At 32.3% G+C, this 25,465-nt stretch overlaps 1 protein-coding gene across 2 annotated transcripts in view; it reads left to right on the forward strand.

Annotated features, from left to right (window-relative positions):
* Nucleotides 1–25,465, forward strand: part of LOC129217411 (uncharacterized) — a 59,565-nt gene that overhangs the window by 12,415 nt on the left and 21,685 nt on the right. The window contains exons 1-2 of one of the 2 annotated variants that reach the window (XM_054851708.1): nt 9,314–9,426; nt 15,409–15,570. The gene's annotated coding sequence lies outside the window, so the exon portion shown is untranslated. Of the gene's footprint in view, nt 1–9,313; nt 9,427–15,408; nt 15,571–25,465 lie in introns of those variants that run through there. The other variant, XM_054851709.1, reaches the window with a different exon arrangement.

The raw sequence follows: 25,465 nt of genomic DNA on the forward strand, positions 1-25,465 counted from the left end.
ATTATATTTGGGAAAAAAAATTTCGGAATTCAGCAAGTGACGCCCCCTAGTTTTGTGACATTACAATTAAAAGTAACGTGTGCGAAATTTGAACTCGATCGGTCAATGATAACACGTGCCCCTAGGCCGTTGAACTTTAACACTATTGATAATTTTCCCACAAATCTTCGAGTTTTTAGTTCAGACCCAGTACATCGTTTCTCCTAGGTTTGCAAAATATTTTTACAGTGAGGTAGCACTAAAATTAATCTTTTAAATTACTTATATCATCTAAAGATTTTACGTTGAATAAGAATGAAATAATGCTTTAGAAACGTTCCTTAATCGTACGCTTTTCTCAATGTATCTCGATCGCGTGTATTTTTTTTCCGATAGTCTTGGACGGTCTATAAAATCAATTATTTTTGTGACTCATATTTGGTAAATTAGTTGTGAAATTTTTCGATGAATTGTGCTCCTCTTTCAATTGTATCATTCAAAATTTTCAGTATTTTAACAATCTCTCTTCCCTTTAAATAGCTTCCTTCATTTTGCCGTGAATCAGGATCAAATCGGAAAAAATCTTTTAGTATTTGTAACTTATCAAACAGTTTTATTGACTCGTTGATTCTATAAAAAGGAAAATCTTTACTAAAAAAGTATTCTAAATCATCTACTGTTATCTGAAATTTTTTATGCAGTCATTAGGCACGTCTTCTTATTCAACAAGCATTTTTTTGAAGTAGTCTTTTCCTATCTTCAAAGTTAATTCCTTCATCCAATACGGACAAAGCTACTAGTTCATCCCCTAAGTACCATAAGTGATTTATGAATTTTTCACATGAATTTACGGGCATTCTCTTCATGTAAGGTCAATTTAAATTGTTTCCTAAATATATAAATATTCAAACAATAAATTCCTTTTGCCACCCATCTGGCTCACAGATAAGCTCCAGGTTGCCGAAAACATACCCCTGTAGGAGGTCATCAGACACGTCCTCCTTATCACAAGCATTTTTTAGACTAGTCATTTCCTACCTTCAAAGTTAATTCCTTCATCTATTACCGACAAAGCTATTTGTTTATCCCCTAAATACCATAAGTGATTTAAGAATTTTCCAATCACTGCTTCTGCTGCATGTTTGTCATCATTTTGTACGCTGCTAGTTTTTCAGACATATTATATTATTCAAAGGAGCCTCGATTGGGTTGATGCGAAAAAACAATTCTTCATACAGCATTTAATTGTAAAACAGCCTTTTAAAACAGCATTGAAGGTCTTTCTTTTCATGTAAGTTTAATTTAAATTGTTTCCTAAATATAAAAATTTTCAAACAAAAATTCCTTTTGCCACCCATGTGGCTCAGGGATAAGCTCCTAGTTGCCGAAAACATATACCTGTAAGAGGAAATTCACCAGGAAATATTATTACAAGTTACGAGAATTCTCTGTAATCTTTCTCAATTCCACTTTTTACGAACAATAATACGTCATCAACTTCGTCTTTTAGAATTTAAGTGGTATGTGTACTTGATTGAAATGTTATAAGTTCTGAATGATGGAGATCTTTCCACAAAGTTTTGAAGCGCTTAAATGATTGAATATCCGATCTAGAACTAAGAAAGGCAAGAACTTCTTTAAGGACACTCTCTGCAGTACGATTTCAAGTACATGATGATGCAATCCAAATGTAATATATCACCGTTCAGTTTTTGCTCTAAAAAACTGCATGCACAATTTATATATTTATACGGTTGGTATTGCAAGTCGTTGTATCAAACACTACTGCTAGAGCAGTTAGCAATAAAGAGCTATCATCTAAGATATCATATACAACTGAAGAAATATCTAAGGAATTCCGAGTAGCTGTTCAATATTAGGACCTGAAGCTATCACGATAATCCTGTCGGTGTTCTTTTTCCAGTTACATCTGGATGTAGCTTTGTATCCCAGTAAATAACTACAAAATCTAAATTAAAATTCATGAAATTTAATTTTACCTCTCGAAGATTTTCTCTTGCTCTCTTAAGGAATGTACGATTGATCACTAGGTTATTTGGATTTAAATTTACTGCACCTACATAGGCTGTAAATAAATGAACAACATCTTTATCCAAAATATGGCATTTGTCTAACAGTGATGAAAGGCGAGATGATATCAATAGTTGGCAAGATTTTTTGCATTGTGGTAGACCAGCTGTAGAAAACATAAGTTCAACAGTTTAGATGGATACCCATTTCGGTTTCTAAATCTTGTGAATCGCAAGAATTTGATGATAATAAAGGACTATGTACTGAAATAAAAGAAACTTAATTTATAGATTTCTACATTGTTCCAATCTGAATATATTTTTTAAAATTTATATTTTAGCTATGTAAAGTACAGTATATTTTTATGTTAGGAGTAATCGAGGATTTTTCGAAATTTATATTTTAAAAATTAAAAATTGCATAAGCATTTAAGTATGTTTATAACTAAAGAACAGCGAATAAAAATATAATTGCAGCTACTTATATTTATAGCATTGAAACCTTGCGACTCTATTTGCCACACCTATTACATACACAGGAAATTTTGTAAATCAATACCTCCAAAGCCTGGAGGAGGCAATTTGTTGTTGCCAAAGGTCATTCATTAATGGCCTATAGAATCCCCTGCGTCTATCTTGGAGGGAGGAAACGTTCCCCTGCCGCTTGGTTTCAACAAGCGCAGAAAAAGCGGTACGCTTGACTCAAGGCCATTGGTGTACATGTACCCTCTGTAACATGTTAAATTCTACGGAATGAAAGTGAGAGAACGGTCAGTCTGGAAGTAGCAGCACCTATTGTGGTTCAAAATTACTTTAAATATAAAACGTTAGAATATTTTTACATAAAAATGAGAAAATCCCCATTTTTTTCGAAACTCAAAGAAGGGGGTCCTAGGGGCACGTGTTAATATTCATGGATTGACTTAAAATTTTGCAAGGATCATTTATTTGTATAATGGAACAAATTGAGGGGGCGTCGCGTAAAATATCTGCAGCTTCAAAAATAAGGACCAACCTAATATATATATATATATATATATATATATATATATATATATATATATATATATATATATATATATATATATATATATAATATATATATATATATATGAGGATAATTTATCTTAATTTCTGACAGATGTACTCTGAAATTAAAACACGATTACTCAGAAAGTAATACATTGTTGACTTGCTTGACTTTTTTACGTTTATGTTTTCAACACATTCAAAGTTTCTGTTTATACTTCTGTTTTTCAATGAAAATGTGGGGTTTTTTTTTCCATTTTTATGCTCTTAAACGAATGTCAGCATGATCATCTATTTTGCATCAATTCATTAGAATAATTGAATGAAAAAAAATGAATCAATTTTTTCTAACCGGTCTAAATGCGTTTCATTGTTCATTCTCAACTCATCCTAACAAAAGAAATGAATTGTTTTATTAACATCTCATCTTCTAAATGATATTCATGAATGCACCAACCTTGTTTTTTGTTTGAAATACAATAGCCATAAGCAGATTAGTGAAACATTTCACGTTCCCAACTTTGTTTGTTTGTTTTTTTCCTTAATAGGATGATTGAATCAGACAATTCCGTTGAGAAAAAATGTTGAGTATCATTATATTTTGACATTTGAATACTATGTTTTAGTTTATTGCACAGAATTCTTTTCCTTCAATATCTAAAACAGCGGCCGCCAACCAGTGGTCTACGGGTCACTGGCAGTCCATGAAAAATTTTTGATGGTCGTAAATAAATAAAAAACAATGATAAACTAAAGCAAAATGCGTAGGCCGCTGTTGTATAGATTCTATACAGTGCTGCCCAAATTATTAGACTAAAGAGTTTTTTTTTGTTTTTTGTACACTATTTGTACTAAGATACTATTTATTTTACTGTTAAAGTACAGGACATACTGTACACCGATTATTACGTTATTTTAGCATAATTTAATGTTTACAGGTGGCAGCACTGTCTGCTTTGTTTATGTTCTTTGTTTATCTACCTGCCAGGAACAAAACCTCAATCAGCTTAAACAGTTCACTAGTTCTTGTTGTTAGTGTGTTCTGTTATATTTAAAGTTAGTTTTAGGTAATTAGTGAGTATGTGTATGTGAGTATGTATAATAGTGAGTATAAACAATTTTTTACCTCCTTGTTTAAAAAGTTAAGAAATGGTTAAACCTTGTGAAAAGTATGCCAAAAAGACTTAAAATTCTCATCAAGAACAAGGGAATGCATACTAAATATTAGATAGTTATTTCACTGTTCATTAATGTGTCTATAGTTATGTAATCAATAAAGAATTTGCTTTTAAAACAGTCTTTAGTCTAATGATTTGGCCAGTACTGTAATATTTACCGCAAGCACATTATGAACTCTACACTAGCAGACTTAATTCTGGACACTTTTCATATTTTTAAAGATTTCATTGCTTAACATTATATAATGAATTATTAGATTAATGTTTTTCACTTAAATCATTTATTTATAACTTCTCAATATGTATGTGTTTATTTCATGTGAATATTATATATATATTTTATTTTTAATTATTATTAAACAATAGCAAATGTTACAGTAATAATAGTATAATATAATTTCACAATATCAAATTAATATTTAATAATCAATTATTATTAATATCAATAATCATAAATAATACTATTATAATATTATTACTAGAATGTTGATCGTTGCCAAAACTAATTATCTAAATAAATCAAAATTCATTTGAAAACGGTTTTTGTTTATAGTTTGCATTAAAAAAGTAAAACAAAATAAAGGTAATACTCACATGAAATAAATACATACTTATTAGAGAAGTTATAAATAAATGATTTAAGGGAAATAAAGTAAGTTAATAATTCTTTATACACAATGTAAATAATGAAATCTTTAAAAAATTGAATAGTGTCCAGAATAAAGTTCACTAGCGTAGATTCTATAGAAACAGAGTTCTAAAATTTCATGATGAGCGTACAAACAATTGTGGGCATTTTCCACGTATTCTTCATTCTTTGAGACAGTGAAACCAAAGCAAATTGCATTGAAAAACAAGCATCGAATAACGAGACATACAGTTATATTATTACATCTATATGTACAGTAACTTTGCTTTTCGTGCTAATACTTTTCCGTATATCTGTACTTATCAAGGAATATGTGAGCTCTTATCTTTCTCCATATACAAGTTTATATACGTCTATATATTTAAATCTACCACCATGTTTGCAGTTTTGACCCTATATAGCAACTATAACTCTACCATCTTATGTGAGAGATTTTAAGTTCAAGAGGAAGTAGAGCACATCAAAATGATTCAAAATTACATGGGAACTTATGTTTGGGTTTGTGAGGCATGGGTAATGGAATAATGGACTACAAAGCAGTGATTATTGGGGGAAAATACTATTGGCATAAATTGCGCAAATGTAATACCAGAGAACACTTTGTGTAATGCAAATGCAATACAGAGGATCACTTTGTACTATAGAGTAGACCGGGGCACGTTTACGCAGTGCCTTTTTTCCAAAGCGAGCTATAACTGGAGAGCCAACAGTCATAACAGATTGATGCTGCTCCCTAGCAAATATTCTCACAAGTTTTTGAGAATCAGTTAGCTTCGGGTCTAGCGTGCAGAAAAAATAATCTGTTTTTTACCAAGTTGAGTAAATTTTGTGTAGAACGTTTGGAAACTTATTGTGAATAAAGAATACTTAGTTAAAAAATAACAAATATATAAAAATCAGCAGAATTTCATCCTTTTTTGAGATTTGTAGTTGTATGAACAGAAATGTTATTAAATATTCTTGAACATTAAAAATAAATCCAAACTCGGGGCACATTTACGCTCGTTCTTTACTGCCCGTTTTCGGAGCAAGTTTACGCAACCGACATGGACTCAAAAAAAATTTTTACGGTTAAAAACACAAGCTGAGCAACATCTGAAAATACAAATTTTGACTTCATTAACTGCTTCATCACAATGTCTAATTTTTCCAAGGTTAAAACATAAAAATTAGAAAAATCAATGAAAAAAATCCTCGTAAACGTGCTCCAGTCTGCCCTACTGCAATGGATACTCGGAATATCCCTAATTAGACGCCATGAAAATCGTTAATTACCATTCTAGTGCGCATTGATAAAGAGTGTCCCTGATAAGTTAAACGTTTATCCACGAGGTGGAAATGTCTTTTTTTCTAATGTTGTTGCCTTCCTCTATAAGTCTATATGAGACGCCGAGCATGTCTAGGTACAGTGGCGGACAAAAAAAAAAAAAAAAAAACTGCGTCACTTCCAAAAAAGTGAAAAAGAGTGCAAATGTTTTTCATGTGAATGTTTTATGATATGAAGATATTCTAGCAACAAGATATAGTTGTAGGATGAATTTCAATTACATTTTTTTTTTTTTTTGGATGAATAAATTATTTACTCTTAATTATTGCGATGAAGCGAAAAGAGGTGAAAAATGCAATATTTAAGAAAACGTGGAACAAAGCAAGCAATAGATGCACAGATTATGTAGTTAATGTGAATTCTTCACAACTGAAATCATACGGCATGCAAGTGTATATACCCGTGAGAAGTATTTCAGATTCTCCACAAACTGCGAGGAGAGCTTTGTAGATGCTCCGCATAGAAGATATCAACGTCTGAATGTACTGAATAATTTCATAAAACCAGAGCCTAATAACGCTGTCGTGTAATTTTATCTTAGCATCAGATTTCTGATGCAACAATTTTATATCTGGGACCTCCGTTGCTCTGAGATAGAAGTTTCGCTTCAAATCCCAGAGGTAGTGGGTTCGATTCCCAATTCCCACTGATGCCCGGGTTGTTATTTCCTCTTGAAATAAAATGGGTGCACGATAAAAAGTTTATTAATACCAATTTTGAATCATTTCAAGCCTAGAACAATTGTTTCGGGTAGCTTCAGTAGGTTTTGTATGTATCAAAGATAGACAACTTCTGTCTGTGCAAAAAATGAAGGCCGCTAACATTAAGATCTGGGATATGAATGAAATTGATGCTACTGCCCTCCAATATCAGGTAAGTGAAGGAAGTATATCATGTGTTCAGAATGGGGTCGTTTCCAATATTTTAAAAGTATTTTTTTCTGAAAGAACATACTTAAAAACATAGGATTTAACCGTTTTTTAAATAATTTGTTTGATATTTTTAAAAAATTACTTAAATCGGTGATCTTTCATTGTTTATATTACTTGCGGATGACATCACAAATGATGAAATGCTATTCTCAGAGCAAAATATTTATTTCGCATCTTTCTACGTGTATTTTGGCAACGATATGGTTGATAGCAAGCGTAGAGCGCAATTTTAATTCGCTTTTGATTACAATAACGTGGAAAGGCGGTACAAAGATGCGCCAAAAAGCATCATTTGTGACGTCATTTAGACAACGCCTTGTTTGAAAAATCGGTCATTTTAAAAAATTAATTAAAAAATAACTGTTGGGAAAATGAAAGATTTTTCTGGGTCCATTTTTTTTTTTTTTTTTTTTTGCTTATTCTATCAATTTTAGTGCCTAAAAGTACTACTTTTGACTGAAGGAAACAATCCCATTGTATAAGCGCATAACGGATATATTGGCCGTAAACAGCGGTCTCTTTGTTTTGGTGAGACACATTTTTCGTCTTCTCTTTTCATGACCAGGTGAGACAGGGACCCTTATAAATACATATTTTTGTGTAGGTTTCCGTTAAGGGTGTATGCTGCTTCTGGTTTCGGTGGGGTGTCGTTTTTAAAATACTCGTATCAGCACACAAATCGGAAAGTGTAGGGTTCGTAAATCAGGCAGTGAGAAGCAAAGGGATGTAAATGGACGTTTTCAAGTTTTGAGAAAAACGCATTTAAATTTAAGGTCCTGGGTTAGGCTTTCCTTGAAACGTTTTTTTAAATCATGCTGTATAGCAACACCTACCAGGGCCACTAATACTATCTTGGTTCAAGACAGAGGAGAGGTTCACCTACCATCTGTAATGGCTATCTCCAAATTCTTAATTTTTCCTCTTGCATCCTTTTTCTTCTCACTGCCTCAAATGTAATTTTAGAGTAGAGTTTCTTAAGCTCTCCCCTGGTAGTTTTTCGAAGTTAAAGTTCACAAAACGTATAGTTTTAAGCTACCTTTAGCTGATTTAAGGGAGAGAGGGGTCATGATCCCCCCCCCCCATCCGCGATTGACTTTCTTTGCATATTTATTTTGTTTCATATTCATTTAGGTAGAACACACCTTATTTATAGTTTTAAAAACAAGTTTCACTTCGCTTTTTGAAGAATATACCGATGCCTCAGTCGAAGTCATATTCATTACTCTGTAAAAACGAGCTGATGTGTGCATCACATGACGTCCTTTTACTCCAATTTAATGCCATTTTCTCATTATTGGCAGTTTAAATATGATACAATAGTTTACTCTCTAAATATCACCAACAGTGGCCAAACTAAAACCAGATTTTAAAAAAATAAAATCCGCCAAATTTGTCGCCAAGTTGGTGACAAATCTTGGCGACCGAAAGACTGGCGATATATCGCCAAGTGTCCGTCAAATTATAACACCACGTGAGTTTACATCGAAATTAACAATGATTTCACCCCAAAAAGAGGCAAAAGACCCCCTTTGAAGCATACGAATGCAACCAAAAAGGAAGGTGCGCAACTAGACCCCACTAGGAGTCTATGTACCAAATTTCAACTTTCTAGGACATTCCGTTCTTGAGTTATGCGACATACATACACACATACACACGTACATACGGACGTCACGAGACAACTCGTTGTAATTAACTCGGGGATCATCAAAATGGATATTTCGGGTATCTGTACGTTCCTTGGCACATATCCACGTTTGGTCAGGTTGAAAGAAAAACTCAACATTCATTTGGGGGTGAGCAAAATGGAAATTAAGGCCGATTTTTGGGTGAACATTTTTTCGCGAATACAATACTTCCTTTTTTGTAAAAGGAAGTAAAAAACTAATCGCCATGTATTTGTCACATTTTGTACAATTGTTATAACGAGTAAACTTCCGTTCTATTTACAAGTTGATTTGTTTACCCAACAAAACAATACATCCAAGAGCACTTCTGACGTATCCGGAAAGTCATAAAAAAATACTCTCCGAGAATAGATTAATTCAGAGCGTCATTACAGATTTTTTTTTTCTCAATCTTCTAAACCTGAAACGTCGAGTAGAAAACGAATGCCTTTGAAACCAGTTTTCCAGTTTGACCATGAATTGAGCCGCGGCATCAAGGTGATTCACATTTCGCTGCCTTGATGAAGAGGGAAATTGCTCGAGATGGAAGCATGCTGTTTCTTGCGCCCGGTGACATCCAGGAAACTTCGTGAAGTAGATCTTTCTAACTTCTGTTTTCATTCTCGGGGAGACAAGTATGTACAACCATGTTTATAAATTTGCATTCAATGTTTCAGGTTGTTATTTATCTAGATTATTCTGCTAAAGATGAAACTCCGATTATGAGTTTATAGCAGTCTTTTACTGTTTAATGCGTTTGCAACAATATGAAATTTGTACCTTCCTTTCGAAGGACGTGAAATTATATTTTTATCATATTGTTTCTTCGCGTTCTTTAAATTTCATATATTTTATTGTTCGATGTATTTTTAGTATTTATATTTAGTACAATATTTAGTTTCTTATTTCTCTTTTTCTATTATTCGTAGAGTTCAATGTTTCAGGTTTTTATTTATTTATATTATTCTGCTGAATATAAAACTCAGATTATGAGTTGATGGCAGTCTTTTATTGTTTAATACGTTCGCAACAACATGAAATCTGTTGTTTCCTTTTGAAAGACGTGAAACTATTTTTTTTTATCATGTTGTTTCTTCGCCTTCTTTAAACTTCAGTTTGTAGTTTTCGTTTTTAGGTTGTAGTATGGAGGTGTGCACCTTGAAGCGATTTTTCGAAAATTCGATTTTGTTTTTTTTTTTCTATTCCAATTTTAAGAACATTTTACCGAGCAATTATCTTAACTTGGACGAGCAAATTACCATAGCATGGGTAAGCAAATGAACATAGCAAATTGGTGGGAAATTTATCATCTATTATTTGTAATTATACAGGCTAACCAAATGACCTTTTAATTTTCTTCTACGGGCAAAGTCGTGCAGGTACCGCTAGTAATCATGCAATCAGATCAAAAAAAAAAAAAAAACAAGTACCACGATTCATAATTATGTTGCCGTAGTTGCGATGTAAAGTGTCTCCAGTACACAAACAGCCTTTCAGCAGCAATGCAACGCTCCGCAGTAGGTTGACCCATCGGTGGATATTCACGTATATTAAAAAGTTCCCGTGGGACCCATCGGTGGTTCACAATGTCGCGAACATGTTAGAAGATGGTGTTCGATTTTCAGTTCTGAGATCTTTAATTTGATTCCGAAAAAAAAAAAAAAAAAAAAAAAAACTTCTGTTTTGATAAACTATAGAATGAGGGTTTTGATTGCAGAATAACAGCAATGAAAAGCAAAATTACTGGCATAACATTGCTAGATTAATTGCTATATAAGTTTTACAAGAGTGCAGTGCAGATGTATTACCGAGTATCATCACCTTTAAAATTATCTAGTCACTCTGCCTTTTTCTTTTACGATATGTATCCTGCTAAACGCTCATTTTTCAACCTATGAAATAAAAACTAAACAATTTAAGAAAACTTACAAATGAAATATATTTAAATATTGTATCTTTTAAAAACGTTAATGCGCGGCGTTTTTTCCCCTATTTTATTATACTTATGACTATAACTATTTTCTGAAGTATTTTCAATCAGTGAATGATTTCAATTTTTAAAATTCTACGGACTTTGGTGTTCGCATTATTGTTCGCATGGTATCTTTATTGTTTTCGTTAATTGAATGTTTTTTTCTAATGTTCATAATTTTATTGCAATAAATGGAGAATTATCTTAATTAGTGAACTTAAAATTTTTGAACTCTTTCAAGTAGGAGAATTGAACAGAACAAAGCGTATTTTTTAGTTTTCAGCAAGTAGTAATTTTAAACCTAAAAAAAAAAAAATTGCTTGCACCGAAGAATGAATCCGCCCAAATTAATTTCTGTGTAATAAACTGCAGTTAGGGGTTTGAATTCATGTGCTTGCATGACTAAAAAATGGGTGACTTACAAAGTACGTGCGTTAGAAGCTGTTTTTTTCTAATTCATAATATTTTATGAATTTATTTGATTGAACTACTAGCTAACATTTTGACCTGAAGCCGATGTTAGGTACGCGTTGTACGATTCTCTGAAGTTAGTTTTTAAAAAGCAATGAAGAAAAGAAAACCTTAAACTATTACTTTTCGTCGAGTCATTCGTTTAAACTTTCTTTTAAAAAATACAGTACATCCACGATTAACCGCAGTGATTGAGACGGAACCTACTTCGGTAAATCAAAAATTCTGTATAAAAGAAGACTGAAAAATGTCAGGGGACAGCAAAAACTTAACTCTGGCTTTAAATCTGTTCACATTAACATCAAAATGACTTAAAACCAGTGATGTCTTTATGATGTTAAAGGCAGTGGTGACACATGATATTTTTAACTACATTACTATAGTTATAAACAAATTTGTTCAATAAATGTCACCACAAGTCAGAAAATGCAATGTAACATTCATCAGACATATTAAATAAATTTTAAATTTGTATTTCATTTTTAATGATACGTCAAATGTATCTTTTGCTGTTTGAATTTTCATATAATGCAGAGATAAAAATAATTACGCAAACAGTTTTCATAGTTTTTTTTTTTTTTTTTTTTTGCAATTTCGTGTTGATTTTAGAGAAATAAGATTAACATATTTTACAACACTGCTGGGACTATAGTTGAGGAAAACTTAACCAGACAGAGTCGAAATTCTGTGGTTAGGACCTGCGTAGCCTTCACAATGCTGCCAAGTTAGGATTGTCCCAACTATAGCTATTCAAAGTCAATTCTGAATTTCAAACAATATAAAACAGCATTTAAAATTTTGTATATATTTTGCAGGATTCATTCAAGGAAAGGTTTGATGGTTTTCAAGATAGTAAAAAATTACTGAAAACCTTCGTCAATTTCACTGTAAGGCGCATTTGTTATCCACCTGAAATCAAAATTATTGACCAAAAGTCCCGTACAACGTTGAAGAGAAAGCATAAGAACTTGTTTAAACTTAAAATAATTGAAATTATACTTCTGTTTTGAAGTTTGCACCAACCGCAATTTTCAAAACTTACACGTTTTGCCTGTCCTACGTTGTTATAAGTTTGGTTCCAAGCGCGGATCCTTTCCTTTTATTTTCCCCTGCAATTCCAATTGCTGAATCCGCCGTTGTTTGAATCAACATATGTTTATGAACGGAAGTTTTTTATTATGAACAGATTAAGTTTTTAAAACGCAGTTCAAGATTAATTGATAAGCACTTAAAATACCTAATTTCTTTTGCGTATCTTCAAGAACTAATCCTAAATTAAATGACTTGGCCAAAAAGAAAAGAAAAAGAGACAAATTATGAGCCACATTGGGGACAGATTGTTTAATAATTATTTAGATTTAACTGTTTCAAGCAATTTGCTTTCATTTTATACCTATCTTGACTAAACCTTAAAATAAAAAAATAATTGTAACTCTAAAACACGGCATTTGAACTTTGTTTCATTTGTTTTATTATTCTTTAAAATCTCCACTAATTAGAATTTCATGAAAAAAAAAGTCCGGAACTTAAATGAAAATTGCATAATTAGTTTATGAATACTTGTTTTTTAATTTTTATATTTTCAGTTCTTTTCAAAAAATTGAAAGTCGCACGCATAGTTTTCTTCTTCTTTAGATAGTGCCATTCATCCCAAATAGGCTGGTCACCTTTTTGTTAACTCAATATTCAGTCTTAGTGTAATGGGCGGCCTACCACTCTAGTGATCTAGTTAGTCAATAGATGGCGTCACTGAAATCAGTCTTTCCTTCTATACTGTTTTTGTAGCACCATGTATTTAGTAACTAAATGACAAGGGGGTCTATACTTACCATTCTACTTCTTAAAACTCTCTAGTTAAACCTCATTCAGCCAAAAAAAAAAAAAAAAAAAAAAAAAAACAGAAAACGTTCTCAAAAGTCAACCAACGAGAACCTTATTCAGTCAATTCACATTGTTAATTGAGAAGAGCAACAAATGTTTTTGGTAAAGAACTTCTTTAATTGGCGATTTACTGGTTGCGAATATATATTTCCGAATGAGTGTAAACTGTACCTTAATTAGATAAATTTTTCTTCCTTTTGACTATCTTACTGCAGTTAAATTAATTGCACTATTCGCAATAAAAAATAAAGTTGTGAAAACAACAACAGTTGGAAAAAAACTGAAAGATTTCAAACTGTTATGTTTCAAACGTATTATTAAAGTAATCTTAACGTGTTTGTCCTTTTTTTAATACTTAAATACTACACCTGTTTTGTATTTTTAAACAATTTGTATTTTTGTATTTTTATTTTGTATTTATTTACCTCGGGGAAAAAAACAAAAAACAACCACCCATGTTCTATGATTCAGCAGCATCGAATTAGGTCTAAACAGCTGAATCCGTTCATCTCCGTGTACATATTTGTTTAACTCCCAATTGTAAAATTGCCAGTTCAATCTTGCGCCATTTCGTCAGCAAATTTTTCATCAATTTCAGCAATCATAGTATTGGTGCTCTGAATTCTTCTCGATCGAAATCGTTGCGCATTCACAATTTGTCATTGAACTAAACAAAGAGAGTCTGCATTGCGAAGTTACTCTGCCTATTACACAAGTCAAAACTAAATTACATCACTTGTCTGTCGCAATCTACTTTGATACGAACCTTCAATTTGCTTTTGAATAATTTTAACTTTTATACAAGTAAATTGTGCTTGGATTTTATTTATTTATTTATTTTTTAAATTATATTCTACTTTTATATATGAGTTTTTCACCTCTTCTCTCTCTCTCTGTCCCCATCCCCCTTTTAGTGTATTTTCTCTATTATATTAGTTTGTCCGTAAATTAAGTCTTGGTTAGCTAATGTTCAAAAAGACTGATTAGAAAAGCCATTCAATTACCAAGCAATGTTTCAATTACAAAACATTTTTTACTTTCAATTTTTAATAATGCAGTACTTATAAACTCCTTCCATGCATTTGGAGAACTAAACTACGTACCTAATCCCAAAGATAAACTGTTTTCAGTTTTTTACATACTTTTTTTCTATTTCACAGCACACACACACACACAAAAAAAAAAAAAAAAAAGAATTTGTATTCAGAGTTAACTTTTCTTTTCCCCCCCACATTTTTGGATCAAAAATTTTATTTCTAGCCTTTCTTCCATTCTTCAGACAAAAAGTTAGTTTTGCTCGCATGTAGATCCTAAGGCTTTATTTTCGAGTTGAGCAAAAATTATTCAAATAAAAAAGATCTTTGTGTTATCGGGGGGGGGACTTTGAAATGAATCGCATAAGGGTTCCTTTTTTGAACTTTTTCAGGGAAAATGAGGGCCCTGCTCAAGTGCAGTCTTCCCCGTTGTCAGGAACTATGCACCGGAAATTTTGAAAAAATGAGGTGACAAAATTGTTCTATTCAGCCACTCCAGTGACACGTAGAGCCATCAGAGTGACTAGCGATGGCATCTGTAGTCTGCACGTTCTATCATGTATATGTAATGATTCTATCAACTGTACCATTCAGTTAGTTTTTCAAATGAACGATGAACACCGGGCACCCCGATGAGAGGTCACAGGAGATCACTGTGACCTTCCAAAAATGTCCTTATCCGTCAAATTTCGTCTGACGATTCGACAAAATTATCCCCATTCGGCAAAATTATCACTTTGCGGCAATCACGATTGCAGAAACGAATCCTTGTCATCACGAGCATGAAAGTTGTATAAGTCCACTCTTTTTTGAAACGTGATTTCATTTTTCTTCTTTTTCAAACTTTTATTCCCCAAAAGTAGCAGTAAAACAGTTCTGATTTTTTTTTTTTGAACTTCCTAAACTTTTTTATCATTCAAAAGATAAGTGAAACTTACGCTCTTTCAAACCGTTTTTATTCTTCCGAACTTAAAAGCTTTTATTTTTTCACTTGAGAAGAGTTAACGTCAGTTTCCAAATTTCGGGCTCTACACAGGCTTAATTTTAAAAATTCGTACTGATATTTTAAAAATTCCTTTTAACCTAAAACTTTTTTGTGACTAAATTTGTTTATCGAAAGTCTTCAACATTTTATGCAGAAGTCTCTAATTTTCACCTGCAATGCTGGCAGCTATGCTGTAGTCTGAACAATGTGTAATATTTTTAAATGAACAAAGCTATATTTGGGTTGTGGCTAATCTAGATGTTTTTCATTGCAGGTTTTTGCAAACATGAAATATTTTGTCGTGCATAGTTGGTGTTCTCTGACAGAAAGCATATCCTAACAATGAAATACATGGGAATGTCAATCCAGTGGTGTTTTCTGCTCATCTCACTATGTTCCTCAGAAATTTATGTTGGTGCTTTGTCGAGGGTGAGAGGTAAGCATAACCTGTCTCATTACCATTTTCTCTTAAAAGTTTTCTAAATCCCTATTTTTTGCTCAATGTTACTAAAAGGAAAAACACGATTATTCAAAATATTGCAAATTTGGAGCCGAATGCTCACAAATTCGTCTCTAGAAAACATATGCATACTTTGCATTAAGAACATAAGCAAAAGTAATGATAACAACAGTTTTTAATTTGTAGTTTTCATCCCTTTTCCATCTTTTCCTTTGCTATCTAGAAAAAATTTAAATACTTAAAAAAAAAAAAGCTATATGTGTTCTGGCCCAGAGGAGAATAATCTTAATATGAGGTTCAGCCCTCGTTAAAAAAAAAAGTTGAACATGGACACCACTGACCTAGTGCAAATAATTAGATACTGTCAGGCATCCTTTTTTGTAATCATGAAAAATGCTACAATTACAAGTAAAATTTTATCTTTATGCGATAAATTAAGAGCATGACAACATGTTTTAACTTGCATAAATAAAAACAGAGTTGCAGACATGTGTTTTGGGGGTATTAAATCCCCTTTTCATTGCAAAAAGAAAAAAAAAGAGGTTTTTGAATTAAAAGGCAGAACAAAATGGTTTCCTTTCCCTGAAACAAGTGTCTGCAATTTTAATGTGCAGTTTGAACATTGGTTTTGTTTGTTTATTGTCCCTATTTGTTTGTGGTATGTAAGCACAATTTATTAATTTAAACAAATTACTCCGCACAATGAAATGAACAAACAAAAAATAAATGAATACCTCTGAGCAACAAAGTAACCATAAAACAACAACTTCACCAAAGCACAAATATTGCAACTTTTTGAAATATTTGTGTTTTGAATATGTTGTTGTTTTGTGAAAACTACTCATGGTTAGTTTCTTAATTGAACATCTAGAGCTTTCTGTGAAGATTGTAGGACTTTGGAACAATTCCTGAATCCAGGCAATCCCATAAAATTTTGCATTCGCACATTTTAATTATTTGTGTAAGTACAAAACTCAAGAAGGATCATAATGAATTATAGAGATTTCTTTTCTTTTTTTTTTTAATTTAAACATGCTTTCAAATATTTTCCTTAGATGAATTGAAAGTAGTAACTTGGTTAATAATACAATTCCAACAAGAAGTTCCGTCTAAAACTAAACGAGATTACTTTCCCGTATACCCATATCTACTTTCTAGTATCTGATAAATGTTCTCAAAAATAGCTAAAATCGCAAATTGTTTCAAGCATAATTTTTTAGTATTTTAAGCCAATTTCTAGGAATAAAAAATGCCTCACTCATCAAAAGAATTAGATGCGTAAAAAATAAATAAATAAACAAACAAAAAAATAAAGTAGCAGCACCTTTTTAAAAAAAGCGGGCAATACACTTTTATCCTTTAAAAAAAAAATCTTTAACCGCTTTCAAAAAGAAAAAAAAATAAAATTAATAAGCTCATTAAACTAAATACATCATATCAACAAAAAAAAAACTGTTTGTTTTCCCCCAGTTGCCAAAAAAATTTTTTTTTTTTATAATGAACTAATGTACTTTCCAAAATAAATAAAAACAATAAAATGTCAACTTAAAAAAATAATTTTCACTCAAAAAAAAAAAAAAAAAAAAAAAAAAAAAACGTCAGCGCATATTTTGATGTATGTAGAGACATAAAAGACTTCGAGTTTATTCGCCGAAAACTGAATACCTAAATTAAAACTTTAAGAGTGAAAATAAAAACAAGTCATATTAACAATAATTATTTCACAGTTAAAACTATGGCTGCGGAATCGGAGTCAGAGTCAATCTATTTTGGGATGAAAGAATCAGATTCAGGAGCCGAAGGTATTTAATTCAATGACTCGGAGTTGGAATCGGTCATTTCCCTTAGAGTCCGAACTCTGTCAATGTTTGCGGAGTCGGACTTATTTTGAGATAAAGGAGTCGGAGTCGAATATCCAAGAATTGGAGTCAATCATTTTTCCTCCGTGTATAAATTTTTGCCAAAATTACCAAGTCAGTGTCGAAGTCGGGTAGTCGGGAGTCCGACTAATTGTCGGGCTCAGGAGTCGAAGTCGGCTTCAGGTGAGCCAAAATTCTCCGAGTCGGAGACGGGAGTTTGTCGTCAAGAGCTATTTCCAACAAAATTTGTTTGAAGTAAATGCGCCTTCAAGTGCGGAATCTACATTGACTTTCAGTTTCCCCGTAGGCGCTAATGTTGAGGGATTTGAACTGTTCAAAATTGAACGGAAAATTGTTCAAATCAAAAAGATATTTCATATACATGGTTTTTCCTCAAAATCTTTTTCCTACAAGTTTGTTTGAAGCAAATTCGTCTCTAAGTTCGGAATTGCCTTGAATTTCCCCGTAGGCGCTAATGTTTTTCTGATCTGCTCAAAATTGAACGAAAAATAGTTCAAATCAAAAAGTGAAATATTGGAATGAGGTCGCTTCCTCGCCGAGATCTTTCGAATAAAAAAAAAATGTTCGAATCGGACTATTCACTCAAAAGTTATTGGGGGGGGGACAGACATTTCCCCCCATCTCAACACCCTACTTTCCACTTTTTAATTTTTCGATATTTATTTATTTTTATTTTTGACTTTTTTTTGTTTTTGTTTTTTGTTTTTCGCGATATTTTCAAGATGCATTAACCTTCTTTCATGCTTTTTTCTTCTTCCTCTGACTTTCACAGGGAAAGTAGGCTAAAAAAGAGAGCGACTTTTAGAAGAAGTCGACTAAAAAATGTTGTGTTTATCCACTGGTGAAACGTGTTCGTTAACAGTATTTCTGCGTCCCTTTTTATCCCCACCTTCCCAAAAAAATAAATAAATAAATAAACTAACGAAAGCAGAACGACAGACGTTCTGCCAGTTTATTTGTGATAATTACACTTAGCAACAAAAATATTTTCCATGTCATCTACCAAAAGTTGCAGTTTTCAACGTAATTATGAGTTTTTGAAAATAAAATTGCTTTTAAGGTTCCATTTTCTGGTCAAACTACCCCACCATCTTTTTTTCTACCTCATAATCTGCTAGGCCTACACGCATCTTTTAAAGGACATTGTTTGCCACGTGAAATGCTAGCAGCACGTGCTCAGAAATCGTGCAGAAAAAAAAAACAATAAACATGACGTGATTCTAAACGAAGGGATTCTAGAAAACAACACCATTTTTCTTCCTTTAATATGCAGCAATACTACTATGAAACTGGAATTTCTAATTTCAAGACAATTTTCATGAGTTTCTGTGACTGAAGTATTTTTAACTAAATTAATGAAAGTTCAAAATGCTCAGCCATGAATCCCCTTTTGAAAGATGATAGGTATGAATTAACTGTTGTGTAAAATTATCTGTAAGAATTTCATAAAATCACTAAAGGGACAGTTTTTCCTGCCCCATTTCTTTTGAATAGTAACCACCATGTATGCAGGGGTGGATACAGGGGGAAGGTCAGAGGGTCATGACCCCCTCCTCCAACCCGTCGATGCTATCGTACATCGAGTTCAAACAATTTATGAGTAAAATCTAAACGATTGCAAAATCTTTTAAATTCATTAAAAAAATTTTAAAGTAAACATTATAAATACTTTTTATTTTCTTTGCTTATGAAATTAATAATGTTTTTGTCCTCTTAGGGGTATTATTCCTCGCAGATTTGATGCTTTTTATTGATGCCCAAGCAGTTTCAGAAATTTTACGCACCCAAAATCACAGGATCGTTCGTAGGAGTGGGGAAAGTAATCTATATCCGCTATTGCATATATATGTACCTCTGATCAAGGGACACGTTGTTTAAAAAACACACAGTCACCAAGAAAATTACAAAAAACAATACACAAATGAATTTAAAATATTGAATTCATTGGAATAATCAAATTTCCCTTTTTGTTTAAAAATTGACGAGTGAAAAGGAGATTATTATGTAAAAAAAAAGTCTTCTAAAATTTTAGCTGAAACCTACATGCATGCTTCTCCCACCTAGCAATTTGAGAGTTGAAATTGCGATGAATATTAGTGCACGGATAAAGACAAGCTTCGTAGGAAAACTTGAATTTTTTATTGAATAACTGATTGTACGAGAAGTACATTTTGTTGCACTGTAAATTAAATGACATCAAACAAACTTATGCAACGAATTACATTAAAATAGTTTTTGTGAGTTGCAAAACTTTGATATTACTAAATTTTTGATTATTGACTTTAGGAAATCTATTCAATGGATAGTTATTATCGAGCAGTTGATAAAAGCTTCGTAGAAGCACGATCAGATTTTTGACCTTTCAGATTTTTGACGTTCTCCAATGTTGCGAATTATAATTCAGACGCGAGTATTTCGTAGTTCAAATTACGTTTAACCCCATTAACTATCTATTAAACTGCGTAGAAATAACTTTTGTAAATGCTGAAATATCTCTGTTCTGCAGTGCTGCGAAGGCGAACCGATACAGAAAAAGTTTTACAGAGCTTATCGGTGGAAATATCGGCATTGACATGTTCGTAGAATACCTACATATGGGAATATCTGCCAAATAATCACCAACGTCACCAATCTGACACTAGATCTGGCTTTTCATTTTGTGTGCCAAATTTGGTGAGAGGTTTGAAATATATCACCAGGGGGGTGGGGTGTTGCCAATGTATGACGCCATTTCCGTTTGCATTCCGTATCATTACTTCCGTTTTATGTTGACATTTCCCCATCGTGCCATGAGCAGTCAAAAAAGTCAAAGAAGTTTATAACCTCTAATGAAATAAGTGCATTTATGCCAATTGGACTTTTTATGCACTCTTAGTACGCTTCACCGATAATAATTTCTTTTCTTTTTTTATTTCATAGTGTTGAGGTAGTATTTTGAGTAGCTCAAAATTATTATTTAACATTAGCTCTCTGATGAGAAATTAAAACTTTTTGAATCTAATAAATAATAGCGCTAAAAACAGTTTTTCACCCAAAATTCGGTACATATTGTCCATTCTGAATGCACACTTGCCTCACTCTTTCTTCCAATAATTCACTTAAAATTTATGAAAATCATTTCAATCATTATAGTATTTATTTTTATCCAATCACAGGGTGTCTATAAAGTCTAGCATCGACAAAGAAAATATGTTAAAAAAAACTATTTAAGGTTTATGCATAATTATTTTTTTATTTTGATCGTCATCGCATCAAGTTTTTTTTCCCCCCTATTGGTACAATATTAACTAAAGTCATGAAGGTGCTGCAAACATCGAAAACTTGAAATGGTTTCTATGAAAGAGAAAATTTCCAAAGGTGACGTGACGGGGATGTTGACATATTTCCAATTCTTTTACGACGGATTTTATCTGTATGAGTACTTATGACTACACTCTCATCCCGCAGAAGAAAAATTCTGGCTTCGCTAGTAACTAGCGTGAAGAGGAAAATCGTCTAAATTCTAAATCAGTAGTACCCAACCTTTTTTCACTTGAGGACCTCACCTCATACTAAGATGAATCTCGCGCGCCAGAACTCATACAAAATTTAAATAATATTTTATTTTGTTGATTTGTTTAATTTATTGTTTATTTATTTCACTATTTAATTTATTTTGTTAATTTACTAATTTATTTGTTAATTTTTTTTGGATAACATGTGAAAAAACGGAAAAATTACAAACCACGAATTGTTTTTATCATTATTACTACATGGGTCATTCTTCAGAAAACGTAACTTTTGAACGCAAATATTTTTCAATTTCGAAACCTTTTGTTTTCTTTTTTTTCATTCTTACATGGAAGTGTTACCTACTAGAAGTAACCATAAACAATGGCCCAGCTAAGTTCCAATTATTTTACTCATAAATAAAAAAGATTAAAAAATGCCTTGTTCACGGAAATTATAAAAAAGAACGAAAAAAACTTTTAACATTTAAAAATCGAGTCCAATTTAATATCAAAGTTATAATTTTGTTAATTTTACAAACAATCGGCTATTTTAATGATTAGTTGGAATATAATATTAAGTTTTCTTAATTAAAGAACGACTTAATTAGTAGTTTCAATGAGGAATGATATTTTGTGTTTAGGTAACGGAGGTGAGAATTTATTGTGTGACATGACTCCTTGTCCTACTAAAACGAACTAAAACACATTAAAAATTAAATATACTTAAACAATTAGTATTTGAGACACTTGTGAAAGGAATAATAAATAAATAAGTATATACTTTTAATTAAACAAGTTATTAAGCAACATAACACAGTCACACAAGGTGTGTGACATGCCGCGGAGGTGAGAAATCACGTGTTGTGAACCAGAATGATTCTAAAATAAAAATTATTATTAAAAAATTGGCAGGTTTAAATAGATATATTTTTGATGAAATTAAAAATCATTGCTAAATGAATAGCTACTTATAGTTTTTACTGTAAAAAGCATGTGACAGAAAAGTTACACTTTTTGAAGAATGACCCACATGCTTATTTTTTACAATGCGAAGATTCTGTGTTTTAGAAAATAATTTCTGACTACTGGGCTCCATATTTGCAATACATCATTTTTAAGTACCTTATGAAGATGATCGGTTGTTTTGGGAAGATCAAAGAGAATTTTTTCTATTTGTAATATTGAACGTAGCAACGGGTCACATGGATCACATTACGCGCCACATATGGCCCATGGGCCATAGATTGGCCACCAGTGGCCTAAATCTTCTCAGAACTATGAAATTGCACACGTAGAAATGTATTAAAGTTGCAAAGAAAAAAATGAGATAAGATTCAAAATATTGAAAAAAAAAGGGGGGGGGAATCTTTAAATCTGAAGTAGGGTAACGGCACTAGTATCAGACAGTCATAAGTTTGGGTGGAAGGATATGAACTGCAACTACAAGGTCAGATGGCGTTTCATGCTCATTTGAATTTAATAAGGCTTTACTTCTCAAAATCAAGAACTTTTGCACGTTTTGAAGACAAAAAGGGAATTTTGTCCATTACTCGTTCCTTTTCCTCGTCTTATGTGTTACTGAGTATCATAAGATTTTTCGGTATCTGTTGATTCGGTCGGACCTTTTTTTTCAAAATTGAGCAAATAAAAATATAATTAACTAATTCAGAGGATTCAGAAGCAGCCAAACGTTGGATGAGATGTAGTTGCGTGAGAGAAAAATAGTTTAAAAAGTCTAAATACATTAAAAGGATCAGAAAATTGAGTTAATCTGAGAGCGATGTCTTAAGCATGTCTGTTACTGGTGCCGTTACCCTAGTAGTATTTTATTATTTTTATTTATTTATGCATTTCTTTTTTTAGCAATCACGAATTGCTCATTGTTTTCACTTGACCGTTGAATGACGTCCACGTTCTTTGATTTTTGTTTTTCTACGCTTATTCTGAAGGTGTCCATGTGCTTCGAAAACGAATTATTTCTCTGGGTCAGAACTCGAAAAAATAACTTTTGAACAAATACTTTTCAATTTCGATTTTTTTTTTTTTTTTTATTCTTACATGAAAGATAAACCTACTAGAAAAAATCACAAACTATGGCGCAGCTAAATTCAAATAATTTTACTCATAAATAAAAAAATAATTTAAAAAAAATATAAATTTGAATTTTTGGCATCTTGAATTCAAATTATGTTTTTCGCAATCACGAGCGTGTGTATGCACGTGTGTGTTTGTGTAGGCGCATGGGTGTGGGTGCGTGTGTGTGAGTGTATGTATGCATGTGTGTGAGTGTTGTGTACGCGCGTGTGCGTGCAGGCGTTCGTGTGTGTGTGTGTGTAGGTGTTCATGTGTGTGTATGAAGGCATGTGTGTTTGTGTCTGTGTGCAGGCATGTGTGTGTGTAGGAGTGTGTGTATGTGTAGTTGTGTGTGCGTAGGTGTGTGTATGTATGCGTGTGTGTGTAGGATATGGACGCAACCTGGACACTGTTTTCGCAAGAGGAGCAGCATCGTGAGGCGGCCGGTCGACGATGATGCTGCAGAGGGTGCTGGCAGGAAAATAAAATCAGCGTAACATCAAAAACAGTCAAATGAGAACAATAAGCAATCGTGATTGCTCAAAAATGCCTTGTTCACGGAAATAAAGAAAAAAAAAAGAAAAAAATTTTAATGTTGGAAAATCGAGGTCAATTTAATATCAAAGTAGTCATTTTGTTAATTGTGCAAATAATGAGCTACTTTGATGATTAGTGTGAATCTAATATCAAGTTCTCTCAATTAAAGTACGGCTTAATTTTTCGTGTTTTTTTTAGTTCAAATGTGTGTTAAAAGTAGTATAATATTAATATATTTCCAAATTAGTAAACTGGATAATATATCGGCAATTTATAATTTTGGTAGAATGCTAAAATTCATGTATTTCCCCTCCATCATTCATTTTCACCCCAGAAATAATGATAAGGTCTGTCACGGAGGTGAGGAATTTTTCATTAAAATAGGCTTAATAGATACATATTTCAGGGAATTTTTCTTTCTTTGTTGCTACAATTTAAAACAAAATATATCTTCTTGTTTTTCAACAAAAATCTCACAACTTCTTTATTTCTGAAAATAATCAAGGGGGCTCTCCCTTGTATCGTGGAAAATAAAATGTGATGTCATTACTGCCACATGTCATTGAGAAATGGCATTTTGTGTTTAGGTAACGGAGGTGAGAATTTATTGTGTGACATGACTCCTTGTCCTTCTAAAACGAACTAAAACACAGTATTAAAAAAATTTAATGTACAGTACCGACAAAAAAAAAAAAAAAAAAAAAAAGCTTTACATTTCGATGGCAATTAAAAACTTTACAAGAAAACTTCTTTTTATGATTTTACTTGCCATGCTCCCTAGTTAGTGATTTGGCCAAATACCGAGTAATCGGCCAGATTGTAGCCGAAAATTCGGTATTCGGCCAATTCACAAGGGAGCATGCCAAGAAAAAGTTATGTAAAGTTTTTAATTGCCAACCAAATGTGAAGTTTTTTTTTTACCGGCATTATACAAACTATGCCGAATTTACTTTTATATTTTCGGGAAAGTATCTCTTATACCCACGGAAAAAAAAGCATTTTTTTCAAAAATACGTTTTTTTTTAAAGGTTTTTGGCCCATAACACGCTGAGTTTTCCGTCAAACCGCACTAAACTTTCAAAATATTTGACAGCATGCAAGAGAAACATAATAATAAAATTTGAAGTTAAAATATTGAAAATTTGATGAAATATGAACGTTTAAAGCAATTTAGTTTTCACTGCAATTTAGTTTGCGTGAAAGATAGCAATTTATAACCTTTATAATCCAAAGCCCAGATAGATCCTACACCTCGTGCTAAAATTCCAGCTCGATATCTTAAAAATTCAAAAAGTTATCAGCGATCTAATGAGCCGAATTTCAATAATTCTTTGATAGGCGACGACTCGTGAGGGAGTGTTGGCAAAAAAAAAAAAAAAAAAAAATCGGCCACAATCAGGCCGAATATTCGGTATTTGGCCAAATAACTAGGGAGCATGCCAAATAAAATCATGACAAGAAGTTTGCATGTAAAGTTTTCAATTGCCAACTAAATGTGAAGATTTTTTTTTTTTTTTTGCCGGCACTGTACTTAAACAATTAGTATATGAGACACTTGTGAAAGGAGTAATAAATAAATAAATATGTACTTTCAATTAAACAAATTATTAAGCAACATAAACAGTCACACTAGGTGTGTGACATGCCACGGAGGTGAGAATTCACATGTTGCGAACCAAAATTATATTGAAAAAAAAAAAAACAAACTATTATTAAAAAATTGTTGGCAAGTTTAAATAGATACTGTTTGACCGCGGATTGTATGTAATTTGGCAATCTGCCTAGTAAAGACTATTCGGAACTCCAGCGCTCGAATACGCTACCTTGCGGTGATTTACAAAACTGCCGATGAAACTAAAACATTGCCACGTTGCGTTCCACGTATGTCTG

Source organism: Uloborus diversus, chromosome 2 (genome assembly GCF_026930045.1).
Source record: "Uloborus diversus isolate 005 chromosome 2, Udiv.v.3.1, whole genome shotgun sequence".
NCBI lineage: Eukaryota > Metazoa > Arthropoda > Arachnida > Araneae > Uloboridae > Uloborus > Uloborus diversus.